The 9,572-nt window shown below is 32.5% G+C and overlaps 1 pseudogene; it reads left to right on the plus strand.

Annotated features, from left to right (window-relative positions):
• Positions 1–49: 49 nt before the first annotated feature.
• On the plus strand, positions 50–8,754 carry LOC132031308 (pathogen-related protein-like; annotated as a pseudogene).
• Positions 8,755–9,572: the final 818 nt, after the last annotated feature.

Here is a 9,572-nt window from a genome sequence, read left to right on the forward strand (position 1 = left end):
TATAATTAGTTAAGATATACTCCTCCGTACCATTTTAAGTGCTGCTTTAGCTCTTTTTACACTATTATAAAGAATAATAAACACAAGGTATAGTTTACAGTTATCCATATTTAATAAAAGTAGATTAATTTCTTCCTCTTACATACTATGCGATTACGAGTATAGTTGGAAACAATTGTTCATGTGACAATTAGTTTAGGACGATATTTTTAAGCTAAAATGATTGTTAATTTGAGACGGAGAAAGTATAACCAAATTTCATCTATAAAAAAGGCATAGCCACACAAAGTGGAATTCACCAAATCAATAAGCTTAGAGAGAGAGAGAGAGAGAGAAAATTGTTAACAAACTTTTTAAGTAGTTGAAACATGGCAAGTGAGAAGGAAACGATTCAAATGGCAAGTGATAAGTACAGGCAATTCCTGCATGAAGATCATGCTGCTGCAGGAACCATCGAGTGGAGACATGGTGCCCCTCCCATTTATGACGCTGTAAATGATCTCTTTGAACAAGGAAGAACCAAGGTTTGTGTAATATCCACATCATCTTTATTCTTGATCATACAATTCTTTCTGTTTATATCTGTTGTAATTAACCATATAAATATTAGTTTAGAAAACTTACGAGTTTCTCCTTGGTAAAAGCGGATATGTAGTTACCCCAACTCGTGTCACCCGGTCTTTGGTAAACATCATGGAGCGGATAAATTCTCTTTGTCCACGGTTAGGCATCTTCTAGAAAATACAAAGCGTTTTTCCGTTGTAAACCCCAGCCGTGTCATATATGACGGAAAATATTGTATTTTCCGACAAACATAATGGTAAATTTACGTTATATATAGGGATTTGGAGGAGGACAAACTAATGACTCAACGGGCTAATTAACCTTTATGGGTGAACCTGACACAATAACTATTTCCAGCAATTTCAATAACCGTTTATTAATTGAATTATAATATGTTGATTTCATGGTTTTGAAGGTTTGGCCAGAAGGGTCTCTGGAGGAAACAGTACAAAATGCTATAAAGTCATGGGAAATGGAGCTTTCTCACAAGACTCGTGCAAAGGACTTTAGGACCATTAATCCTGAAAAATTCAAGCTCTTTGTTAATGGTAAAGCTTACAATAATCAAGCCCACTGGAATATTACTCCCTCAATTTCATTTTATTTGGTTCGTGTAGTATTTATTAGGAGTATATTTTGCTAAACTAATCTTGTTAAACTTTGGAGAAAATCTAAATTTGACTACTAGTATCTTATGTAGTTATTTAATGATAAGGGTAGTATTGGAAAAAAAAATTATCTTGATTTGCTAAAATGGATAAGTAAAAAGAAAAATCTATTTTTAGTATAAGGGCCAAATAAAATGAAACGAAGGAATATCACTCTATTTGTCACAATCTGTGGCATTTTTCGCTTGTCGAGATTCAAATTATGTAAACTTTGTCCAACATTTTAGAATATTTTTTGTCATTGTATGATATGAGAAAAATTGCAATGTATAATATTTTTCTTATATTTTTTTAATTTTAATTTTAAAATATTTAGTTGATCTAATTCAATTTAGTTTCAAAGATAGACAAATTGATTCCGGAAAAATGAATAGCGTATCATAAGGACGGATGAAGTACCATTTAGATCTCAGTCTATTAAGCATATTTACTTTTTTTTATAACCACTTATTTATTTTATATATATATATATATATATATATATATATATATATAAATTATTCAAATCTTTTACATAATTTTAAAATCTTTAAAACGCTAAGGAAGTGACGAATACTCGCCAAAATAGTGAGACTCTTGCATATATCTATACTAGATGATGAAAGCTCGTCTTTGCATTGAATGCAACTTGAAAAAAATAGATCTATATTTTTTTTAATCTATCTAAAAAAGAATGATATATTTTTATGTTTAGAAATCATTTAATTTGAAACTTCTCCTTTTACCTTTAATGAAATGATTTAAATCCACACAAATATCTATAACTTATTTTAGACCACAAGTTTCAAAGATCTTTCCTTTCTTTTCTAAACTTCGTGCTTAATCAAATTATGTCACATAAATTAGGACAGAGAGAGTACCTTTTTGTAATATAATAATGAAATTTTTAGTGTAAAAAGTATTATAATTCAATTAACTGAAAATATCAATAAATTATTTTATTTAGTCTGTTTCTCCCATTTATGACTTTTCTGGTTTGGTTCTCCAATTGAAAGATTTGAAATACACCTTCTCCTACCGAGTTTCATGCCATCATCTCTTTCTACTATAAGCTGACTTTCATATGTCAATGCATCTGTTTTGTATGCTTAAATTTTTAAGTATAGACCAACTTCATCATTTTAAGAAAATATGTGTATACGTTTCTTGACCGTTTATATTTCGCCTTCTTGATGTTATTCCTCATTATTTGTGTGAGACGTATGTGTCTAAACTTATACCCAAAAGTATAAGTTTAAATCTTTTGGTTTTATGACTTCTGTAGCGGTTTATGTGTTCAATTTAAATTGTTATTTTTTTCCTAAATTTCTCTTCTTTAAATTTTCTCTAAGCGTACCTTTACCATCTTCTGAACTAATTCTCATTATTCAAATGTCCTATTTTATTTTATTTTTTTGGTTGCAATTTTCCCCTTCTTCTTCACGTGGACCCCACCTTAATTTTTTTTTTTTTTAACAATTGTCTCCTAAGTCTTCACGTGGACCCCACCTTAATTTGCTCCTAATTCTTTACGTGGGCCCCACCTTAATTTTCTCCTACTTCTTCACGTGGACCCAACCTTAATTTTTTTTTTTTTGGCAATTGTCTTCTACATCTTCACGTGAGCCCCACCTTTTTTTTTTTTTTTTTTTGCAATTGTCTCCTAATTCTTCACGTGGACTCCACCTTAATTTTTTTTATCTCTACTACTATAAAAGAGTGGGCCCCACCTTAAATTTATTTTTTTCTACTATCATAGAAGAGTGGGCCCCACCTTAATTTTTTTTATTTTATAATTTACTATTATAGAAGACCGTTTATATTTCGTCTTCTTGATGTTATTCCTCATTATTTGTGTGAGACGTATGTGTCTAAACTTAACCCAAAGGTATAAGTTTTAAATATTTTGGTTTTATGACTTCTTTAGCGGTTTTTGTGTTCAATTTAAATCGTTATATCTTTTTTTTTTAATTTCTCTTCTTTAAATTTTCTCTAGGCGTACCTTTACCATTTTCTGAACTTATTATCATTATCTAAATGTCCTATTTTTTTTTGTTGCAATTGTCTCGTACTTCTTCACGTAGACTCAGCTTAATTTTTTTTTTTTATTTCTACTATTATAGAAGAGTGAGCCCTTATTTATGTTTTAAAATTATAGAAGAGTGGGCTTTTAGATTTTCTACTATACTATATAGGATCGTGGGTCCCCTGGGGTGGACGACGATCCTATGTAGAAACTCATGTTTCTATATAGTAGAAATTTATTTGTTAGAAGATAGGGACTTAAAACTTACAAAATTCTAGATTTGATGATATCATATTGCATTCAAGAGCTGCATATCTTTGCCCTAAATCCCTCTATTGTCGACTTGTGGCATTGATCCGCTTCCACGTGTCACCAAACTGGCGATTAATCTAGAAAACAATTCACTTGAATTAGATGGAGAAGGCGTGAAATTTTATTTTATAATAAGTAAAACCCAATCTTTTTGTTAACATAAACATAAATTAATACGTTTCTTTTCCTTTTAAATAAAACTTCCCACGCAAAACATTCTTGATTAAGATTTAAGATGGTTCAAGAACCAAGATACACTAGCTAGTATATGTTGTTGGTATAAAGTCATTTTTAAAAAACTATTTCTTTTTATATAATAAAACTAGTAACTTCTATTTCAAATAAAGCATTTTCCATCAAAGGAGAAATAACTTTCCTCACTTATTGACAGAAGTTATTTTCATTATAAATGTCTTACTTTTAATTTCATATTACTTGTTTCAATTAAATTTGAACAGTATTGTTATCAATTTTTAATACTCCAAAATCTCGCCAGACACCCTCCGATCTACTGCCATTATTTTTTCCTAAGCATTTCTATTTATCCCGTCCAATTTGAAAATGCACATCTACACACCTCAATTCGTCCTCACGTGTCTCGTGGACACCCGACGCTGACGTGGAACATAAATTTTGAAGGTGTCTAGATGATCATTTTGTAAGTTGGAGTGTTCAACTGATACAGTGGAAACGAGTTGAGGTGTTTAGATGATCGTTTTGTAAGTTAGAGTGTTCAACTGACAGTAAAGAGCAAGTTTAAGTGTCTATCTATGCATTAAACCTACAATTTATCAGCTATTTATAATCAGTTAACCCGAACGGACTCTGATTTAGTTATTTTATGTTGCTACTTAATTAACAGGAAGAGAGGGACTATCAGCCGAAGAGACTTTAAAACTAGGAAGTTACAATGCTTTATTGAAGAGTTCAGTGCCAAATGAATTCAAATACTACAAAGCAGATGAAGAGACTTTTGAATCATCTCATGATGCTTTTCGATCAGCTTTTCCAAGAGGATTCGCCTGGGAAGTGATCAACGTGTATACAGGTAGGGTGAAATGCGTTAAGGGAAAATAACACTCTGTCTATCTGGAGAAAATATTTACCCGAAATGGCCCATATTTCTAATATTACCCGAAATAGCCCTTATATACATTATTATGCACTTTTATACAAGGTTTATACATTGTCTACAATAAGTGTATAATATTGTATATCGTGTGTATAAACAAAGTTGCAAAAAAAAAAATGTTGTCTATGCGGATATAAATTAAAAATATAGCTATGTGGATGTAATATTTTATGCTGGATTGTATATTATTGAAATTTTCCTATGAGTTAGTTTGGCTGAAATAAGTTGGGCTAAAATGAACCAAAAAGCATTTTTTTGCGCGGAGTGCCCTTCTTTTGAATGGTTTTAAATTTTGCTCATATTTGTGGTCTTTAAATTATGCCCCTCATATTCTTGGTCTTTAATTTTTGCCCTTCGCATTGCAACTTTGAGCTTTCGCTACGAAATAATGAGGTTCGAGTTCGAACCCCGCTCACATAAATTAAAAAAAAAATCGCAAGATAAGGTTTGGATCGCGTGTATCTTGGACCGGATACTTTTGTTAAGGAATTACATATTTTATGCTCTTGCAAGGACGGGGATACGTGCCTTATGGGCGGACTTGGCATAAGTATGCTTTGGGTCCCATAACTTTGATAATTCCTTCACAAAGTTATCTTAGACGGGGGCATACTTTTAATGGGCAAACTTTTATGCGGACCGGCATAACTTTGTGAAGGAATTATCAAAGTTATGGGACCGCATACTTATGCTAAGTCCGCCATAAGGCATAAAGTATCTTTGGTCCGGCATAACTTTGGTAATTCCTTCACAAGTGTATGTCGTTGGGGGGCATAGCGAAATTTAAACTTGCCTTGCGAATTTTTTTAAAATTTTTGACTGAGCGGAAATTCGAACCTGGAACCTATGGGTTTTTAGGCGAAGGACAAAATTTAAAGATTTCAAATATGAGGGGCAAAATTTAAAGACCACCCCAAACGAAGGGCAATTCTGCGAATTGCCCACCAAAAAGTGGGTCATAATCGAATACGTTCAACTCTTACTAGGTTTTACTTTCAATCTTTGTTCTTTTATAATTTTTTAAGTATCTAGTAAATAAAAAGTTCTTTATTATGACAATGTTATATCAATTATATGTATTTTAGAAATATTTTGATAAGGTTTCTCATATGGAAATTTGGATTATATATCAGTTTAATTTTTAGATGGATTGAATTGGACGGGTGAAACGAACTTAGCTAATAACTGAACGAATTGGACGAATTATGTTTTCATGGACTAATTTTACCACCCTATATACAGGGCCACCTGTTGTGACATACAAATTCAGGCACTGGGGTTTCTTTGAAGGACTTTTAAAGGACACGTACACCTACTTGCGTGAGATGGTCCGGCTTCTATGCATGGCGTTGGAATAATGAAGGTCTCTCCTCTCTTTCCCTCTTATATATCATTTTCGTTTTATTTAATTCGGCAGTATTTCATCAGTGGCGGACCCAGGATTCAATGGTCCTGGGTGCTCACCTTAAAATCAACAAAAACTATATTGCTTTGAGTAGGATTCAAACTCAGCTCCTCTATGGCTTAGCCTAAAGCATACAACCTTTTAACCAGAGCACCAACATCTTTTATTGCTTCATGAGTGCTATTTATTATTTTATACCAAAACTTCAATATTTTATATATGCCTACATAGAGTATCCACCACGCTTAATGGGTCCTCGAGCCCCAAAAATTAACACATAGGTCCGCCCCTAGCCTGTATTTCATTGGATACGAAATTTAAGGACGACTGAAGAATTTTTAACACATGCCTAATGTATCCTTAGAACTTGAATTTAACTACATTACACAGCCAAACCATTCTATAATGACGCTGTTTGTCCCAATATTTTTGGCCTAAAAGTTATTATAGAGGATGACAGTTATAGAGAGAACTGACTCTACACTGAATAGTGTAATTAAATTTTTCTATAGTATTAGATAATTTGCAGGTAATTACTATAGTAACTAGAATTTGATCGTGAAAGTAAGGAAAATAAATTTTTTATAACAAATTAAATTGCACTAATAGTGTAAAATTTAGTATAATGTTAATAGGCAAAAGCAAGGGCGGAGCTACCCATTGAGGAGGGGATTCAATTAAATCCAATCCGTTGAAAATTATATTGTGCAGATAGAATTAAAATACAATTATTTTGTCTATATTTGAGTTTTTGAACTGCCGGGACATTTGAGAAGGATATATTATAGTGTAATAATAAAAGGAGTTAAAAAACTATGTTAGGATGCAGTTCAAATCTCTTATCAAAGTACGGAAATAATGGTTTATAGTATCATTAGATATTGATTTATTCCTCCGTACCCTCGTACTCATCACACCATAGCCATCACCCACGACCCCTAACACCTATGCCCACCTCTATTCCGCATAGTATTTGCCTAGATAATATATATACTTCTTCTATTTCAAAGTGTTTGTCTTACTTTTTTTTTTATTCAATTTAAAAAAGAATGTCTTTTTTTTTTTGGCAATTTTTTAATTTCAACTTTTCAAATAGCATGTTTAAGACCATAAGATTAAAATACATTTTGGTACATTCTACACATCTTTAATTTAAGACCACAAGATTCAAAAAAATCCTCTACTTTTTTAACCTTTATGCCAAACTAAAATCAGACAAATATTTTGAAATAGAGAAAATAATTACTTTTAAAATAATATTTTTTATTTACCAAATATTAAAAGATAAATAAGAAATTCATCTATTTTTCAAATTGGTGAAACACATTTGCCTCCGTATGGAAGACACCCGTACTTAGTGGCATCAAGTTTGTCAGCATGACACCATGATGTTTGGCAGTACAGTAGATGATGGGATCTCTGACATAGAAAGGTATTATATGGACACATAAGATAATGACTATGCTTGGGTGTTCTATGAAAAGCACAACATTAATCAACTCCACTTGATAGCTGACATGTACCAAACATATTTGAGTGATTTTAAACTATGACACCATTCATGGTCTAAATCGAACACGTATCCTATCTTGGATTCAATTTAAATTTCAATATCGAACTGTTCATCTCTCATTCATTTCCAACTCCCCTCCCCAAGGCACATGTTCTCATGTTCTCTCTATATTCTTCTAGTTAGACATTTGTTTTTGAAAACGTATCTTATCGAAAATAAATGAACTATTGCACAGTCCGTTTCGTTTTATAGTGTTTAATTTAACTTGGGACAAAAGCTCATAATAGAATATCCTAATCCTGGAAAACGGGGCTTGGCCATCCTTCATTTGTGGTCGACGTTCCAGCACGTTTAAAAATGAAAAGAATCTTAAATTTGCATATCTCTTCTTGCTTATAATATAAGCATATTCTCTCCGTTTCACATTGGGTTTTACTTTCCTTTTTAATCTGTTTCTTTTTTAAAAAAGTGTCATTTTTTATATTTAGTAACTCTTTACTTTCATCATCCTAAGTATGTTTAAGATCACAACATTTAAAGAAAGATTTTAACGCATTACATATATCTTTAATTTCTGACCACAAGATTCACGACCACCCATTCCCAAGATCATTGGGCGTAATTTTGGGGATTTCGGGTCTCCAATATGAAGAAAAGAGTTTGTTCACTTCTATTAGATTAAAACTTTTTTTTTAAGTCTATTATATAAAACTTTGTTGGTTTAATAAATTGTTTTTCTATATATTGGCAGGTTGATGAAACTCTAAGAGCAGAGGACGTGGAGATATACTATGATCCAGCAGAACTTTTTGCGGGACTACTCAAGGGACCACCTATTTCTGAGTCTAACATTGAGCAACAAGGCCATGATGATAATACCACCACTCAACACTGCCCGTACAGCCACAACTAATCATATCAAATTTCAACTCATCTTTGCATGTTACTCAACATTTTCTCATGGGTCCTGTTTTAATAAATTTTATGCAGCTCTTTATGTTTTTTCAGTCAAATCAGACTTTCTTTACATTTTTTTGAGACGATGACTGTCTTTCAATCTTCTTGTATAAACTAAGTTCTCGAACCATCAAGATTATGGACAATGAGAACAAGTAAAACTAAATGATCCTATCCGTTCACTTAGAGATAACAGGGTGAATTGAGAAATACTTATTTGCATTCGGTATTTATATCAAACCAATAACCATCTGTAGTTACACAAGATTGTGATCCAGTCTCAGACAACGTCACGAGATTTGGTTTAAACACTTGGTACGTATTCAAAACTAGTGTTTTAGACCCCTCTAACCTTGAGTGTTCCTCCATTAACTATCTATGTCAGATAAAAATATAACACATCATATGCATATCGCGAAAATGATTTTCTTTAAAAATTTCAAATCCACCGCCCATTTTCTCTTTTCTAGTCTTCCTCCTCCCTCTAAACCGTTCCCACCAACCTTTAGCAACTTCTTGAAACCCAACTTTTAGATCTCTGAATCTGATTCACCATTGATTCACAGGCATCACTTGTGGGTCATAAAAAAGATTAGTTGATGGATTTGAAATCAATGAGAAAATTGGAAACTTTGGTGCTGCTAGTCTTGTTGATGGGAAGGACAAACTGATTTCTTCCCAATTTGCATGATCACAAGATAACCCTGTGTCATTACGTTCATGCCAAAATTATCAAGTTATTTTCCACTTTGGTCATTGCAATTTAGAACGTAGAACGAAACTTTACCGTCTCAAGATTCAGTTGCTGTAGTGTCCACTTCCACTCCAATGGAGAAGTTAGAACCACAAGTTTCATTATTTTGAAGCAAACCCTTTTCACTCGTACCTAACGCACTTAGTCCAACTCAATTAAATCAATGGCACATAAGCTTGATCAACAACGGGTTCAAAAAACCATCTTTTAATATGTATATGTGCCTAAATGAAACCTCATGAAGTTGAGGGGTCGAGAACGC

This window comes from Lycium ferocissimum, chromosome 9 (genome assembly GCF_029784015.1).
Source record: "Lycium ferocissimum isolate CSIRO_LF1 chromosome 9, AGI_CSIRO_Lferr_CH_V1, whole genome shotgun sequence".
Taxonomy (NCBI): Eukaryota; Viridiplantae; Streptophyta; class Magnoliopsida; order Solanales; family Solanaceae; genus Lycium; species Lycium ferocissimum.